Raw genomic sequence first — 5,683 nt, 5'->3', positions numbered from 1 at the left:
AATGAACACATAATAACTCCAAATCTATGGGACACAATGAAAGCAGTCCTGAGAGGGAAGTTCATAGCACTATAGGCCTACTTCAAAACACAAGAAAAACTTCTAATAGACTCTGTAACCCTACAACTTAAAAACTTAGAAAGAGAACAGCAAGAAAAGCCCAGAGTAAATAGAAGGAAAGAAATAATAAAGATCAGAGCAGAAGTGAATTACATAGAGACTAAAAAAACCAATACAAAAGAACAGAAGATCAATGAAACCAAGAGCTGCTTCTTTGAGAAGATAAACAAGATAGATAAACCTTTAGCCAGACTCATCAAGAAACAAAGAGAGAGGACCCAAATAAACAAAATCAGAAACAAAAGAGGTGAAATAACAAGTGACACAACAGAAATACAAAGGACTGTAAGAAAATACTCTGAACAACTATATGCCACCAAGCTGGACAACGTGGATTAAATGGACAAATTCCTAGAAAACTACAACCTTCCAAAACTCAATCAGGAAGAGTCAGAAAGCCTAAATAGGCTGATAACTGCTGATGAAGTTGAAGCAGTAATCAAATGGCTCCCAGCACACAAAAGCCCTGGCTCGGATGGATTCCCAGGGGGGTTATACCAAACATGCAAAGAATAATTAACACCTATCCTCCTCAAACTATTTCAAAAAATTCAAGAGGAATGAGCACTGCCAAACTTTTTTACAAGGCCAGAATTATCCTAATTCCAAAACCAGATAAAGGCACTACAAAGAAAGAAAATTACAGGCCAATATCCCCAATGAACATAGATGCTAAAATCCTCAACAAAATATTAGTAAATCAGAATCAGGAATATATTAAAAAATCATACACCATGACCAAGTGGAATTTATTCCAGGGATGCAAGGTTGGTACAATATTCTCAAATCAATAAACGTGATACATCACATTAATAAATTGAAAGACAAAAATCACATGATCATATCAACAGATGCAGAAAAAGCATGCAACAAAAGGCAACACCCATTTTCTATAAAAACTCTCAGCAAAGTAGGAATAGAGGGATCATACCTCAACATAATAAAGGCCATATATGACAAACCTACAGCCAACATCATACTCAATGGGCAAAAACTAAAACCATTTCCCCTAAGAACAGGAACAAGCAGGGGTGTCCAATTTCCCCACTCTTATTCAACATAGTACTGGAAGTCCTAGCCACAGTGATCAAGACAAGAAGAAAACATAAAAGGCATTTAAATTGGAAGGGAGTAAACAAAGCTGTCATTATCTGCAGATGACATGATATTGTACAAAGAAAATCCTAAAGACTCAACCAAAAAACTGCTAGATTCAATAAATGAATTCATCAAGGTAGCAGGATACAAAGTTAATACCCAGAAGTTGATGGCATTTTTATACACCAATAATGAACTCTCAGAAAGAGAAACAAAAAAAAAAAAATCTCATTTCCCATGGCAACTAAAAAAATAAGATACCCAGGAATAAACTTAACCAAAGATGTAAAAGACCTTTACTCAGAAAACTATAGGACACTGAAAAAAGAGATAGAGGAAGATATAAACAAATGGAAAAATATACCATGTTCATGGATTGGAAGAATCAACATCATTAAAATGTCCATACTACCCAAAGCAATCTATAAATTGAATGCAATCCCTATTAAAATACCAACAGCGTATTTCACAGATCTAGAACAAACACTTTGAAAATTTATATGGAACCAAAAAACACCCCGAATAGCCAAGGCAATCTTGAGAAAGAAGGACAAAGTTGGAAGGATCACAATACCAGATATCAAGTTATACTACAAAGCCACTGTAATCAAAACAGCCTGGTACTGGCACAAGAACAGACGTATAGATCAGTGGAACAGAACAGAGAACCCAGAAATTGACCCATGCCATTATGGTCAATTAATATTTGACAAAGTGGGCAAAAACATACAATGGAGTAAAGACATTCTCTTCAATAAATGGTGTTGAGAAAATTGGACAGGTACATGCAAAAAATCGAAACTAGACCATCAACTTACACCATACACAAAAGTAAATTTAAAATGGATAAAAGACTTAAATGAAAGATATGAAACCATAAAAATCCTAGAGGAAAACATAGGCAGCAAAATCTCAGACATCTCTTGTAGCAGTATGTTTGCTGATACATCTCCTAGGGCAAGAGAAACTAAGGAGAAAATAAACAAACGGGACTACATCAAAATAAAAAGCTTCTGCACAGCAAAAGAAACCATCAATAAAATGAAAAGGGAGCCCATTGTATGGGAGAACATATTTGCCAATGACACATCTGATAAAGGGTTAGTATCCAAAATATATAAGGAACTCATACAACTTAACAAAAGGAAGACAAGCAACCCAATTAAAAAATGGCCAAAGGACCTAAATAGACACTTCTCCAAAAAGGACATACAAATGGCTAAAAGACATATGAAAAAATGCTCAACTTCACTAATCAAAGAGATGCAAATTGAAACCACAATGATGTATCACTTCACACCTGTCAGAATGGCTCCCATCAACAAATCAACAAATGACAAGTGTGGCGAGGGTGTGGAGAAAAGGGCACCCTAGTACACTGCTGGTGGAAATGCAGACTGGTGCAGCCACTGTGGAAAGCAGTATGGAGTTTCCTCAAAAGATTGAAAATTGACCTGCCATTTGACCCAGTGATCCCACTTCTAGAGTATATTCTAAGAAACCTCAAACACCAATTACAAAGAACTTATGCACCCCTATGTTCATAGCAGTGCAACTTGCAATAGCTAAGATCTGGAAACAGCCCAAGTGCCCATCAGTAGATGAGTGGATGAAAAAGCTGTGGCACATTTACACCATGGAATACTATGCAGCTGTAAAAAAGAAGGTTCTCTTATCCTTTGGCACAGCAGGGAGGGAACTAGAAAGTATTATGCTAAGTGAAATAAGCCAGTCAGAGAAAGACAAATACCACATGATCTCACTTATATGTGGAATATAATAAACAAAATAAACTGATGAATAAAATGGATACAGAGACACAGAAGCATGGAACCGACTGAGGGATTCAGAGGGAAGATGGGGAGGGCGGAGTGGGTAGGGAGAGATTAATCAAAGAACTTATATGTTTATAAGCATAACCCATGGACATAGACATTGTTATGGGGAAAGCCTAAGGGTGGGATAGATGTGGGGCAGAGGGGATCAATGGGGATAAAAAGGGAACATCTGTAATATTTTCAACAATAAAGATAATGGAGATCTAAAAAAAGTAAAAATAAAAATAATTAGAAGAATTAGAAGTTGAAACTGATCTTCATATATTTCAGTTACAATATTATCTAAACTATTTCATTTCAAAAGCAAATGACTTTTATGTAAGTTTTGCTTAAAACTATGTGAAACTTTATTATTCAATTATTCAAGGATAAAGCATTAAAAACCCCACATTACACCAAAGTATATTAATCAAAATAATGAAATGAGTTGGAAATATTTAATTAAATGATTGATAAGACATGAAATATTTTTTTAAAAATTGAAATTGAGGCTCAAAAGCTTTACTACCTTTAAAAAAAAAAAGTGATTTTTAATATTAGCAAGAGAGCTCAGAAAACCATAGCCTATAGACCTGTAAGTCCCGTGCCAAATTAGACAGGGGGCTCCCCATCAAAATGAAAAATGTAAGGTAGGCTAAAGCACAAAAAGGAGGTCACCCAGGAATGAGCAAGTCCAGCTTCCCCTCAGGAACTCTCTGGCTCCTCAGACTCCTAAAGGCAGAAATTTCCAGATTTTATCAGTAGCAGGGAAGTTGGAAGGGGGAGAATCTAACAACAAGCCCCCCAGTGTTTCATTAGCCAGGCTCACTGACTAAAAAGCAGGGCAATTCCTATAGGAAAGTTCAAGGCCAGAAATGAAACTAGGCCTTCCCTGTCAAAAACTTTCCCCACAACAAACTCTGTTCTCCATTCAAAGGCCTCTGCCGGGGTGCTCCAAACTACTCTTCTCATCTTATTCCAAGGGGTCTTCATCATGAATGAATATTGCTGGAACCTCCCAGATATTTATCCTCCCCATTCCCCAGGTGCCACTGGGCTGCCCTTTTCCACCTATCAAAATCGTATGTTTATGCTTATAAACATATAAGTTCTTTGATTACCCTTGGAAATCCAGTTCAAATCACTGCTCTCCATGAATTCATCGCTGATCACCCCAGCAGGAAGCCGAGACACTCCTTTGAAATTCAAAGGGAGTCACTGGCTAAACGTCCTCTATAATCATCTGATGAATACATATGACAAGTCACTTCAATATTGAAGAAGACTGTGAAGCCATGAAGAGTAGGAACTCTGCTATTGTGTTACTATCCCCTTCAGTACCAAGCACAAAGAAGGGGCTTCAGAATGAACAAATGAGTGAATGAATGAACGAGTGAACAAACAAAAGAATGTCTGAACTTTATGCCTCAGCTCAAGAAACTGTCAACCCCTTAAAATGAAACAACTTTCCTCTGAATGACAGTTTTAAGCCATGTACAGCTCAGACAATATACTGATGGACCAGAGAGAAGATCATCAAAAATGTGAAGCACTTTGTCATTGACACTAAGTACAAGTAACTTTATTACTTTTATTTTTCCCTCCCTTTTTGATGATGAGATAAATCCCCATTCTAGCAAATGGCAAATCTCTATTCTTAAAGTGCACTTGGACTTTACTCATTTACTTTGCTTATACGTAATTCAAAGGGAGATTTTATTTCAGTGCTTTATTTGAGCCTTCTAGTTGTTATTCCTTCTGGAAATGGTCCTTCACTTGCGTTAGGTCTGAAGCTCTTCTGCAGGTTTTTTGGGGTCTGGGTGTGTTTTTAACTACATTCTCTTAAGCCTGTGAAGTGGAAGAATCCATCTGGGTGATTGCTTCATGGTGATACTCAGTTTCTAGGACAATATAACCCTAATGAGGAGCGGGGGGGAAAGAAGAGGGATGAAATGTTGAAATACCAGAATACAGGCTGATGGTTTCTCGGAAAAGATCTTGTTTGAGCCAGAAGTCTCTAATTGCAGAGGAAATGGCCTCATTCAGAGTTTAATAGGCATTTCTCTTAAATGCCAGGAACTAGGTATCCCAGTGCCTGAATAAACACGATATTTTTAAGAAGAAAGAAAGAAATCCATCTTACCCCAGCACTGTGATGTAGGGAACTCTCTATACTGTGGGGAAACTACAACAAGAATCTCAGTGGCTTAAGAGAAAAGCACTGAAACCCCCAAGAGGGGCAGGCGAAGAAGAGAGCCGCCCCATCCATCTCTGCTTCCCAGGCTGCCTCCTTTCAAGTTGGATGTAATTATTGTGCTGTCTGTTTCCCGAGCCTCTGTGGGAGCAGAGATAACCCATAAGAAGCTTAGATAAAACATGATTTTAAATATAGTATTCAATTGCATGCCCAGGGCATCAGGAAGGGTATATGGACAGAGGGGGAAGGGGTCAGAGAAAAGAGGCAGAAGGTCAGATTTAGGGGGTGGGACTATCTACCAGGAAGTCTGACTCTGAGGAATCTTCTAAGCCAGCAGAAGATCTAACAAGGCCACTCCAGGCTGCTTTGCCCAACAGTGCCCCTAAGGCCACCTCTATGCTTAGGCCCTTATCTCAGGCTTTTCAGAGTTCAGTACAGATCTGCCCTTGAC

The sequence above is a fragment of the Miniopterus schreibersii genome, assembly GCF_964146895.1.
Source record: "Miniopterus schreibersii genome assembly, chromosome: 9".
In the NCBI taxonomy this organism is placed as follows: domain Eukaryota; kingdom Metazoa; phylum Chordata; class Mammalia; order Chiroptera; family Miniopteridae; genus Miniopterus; species Miniopterus schreibersii.
This window is presented reverse-complemented; position numbering follows the sequence as displayed.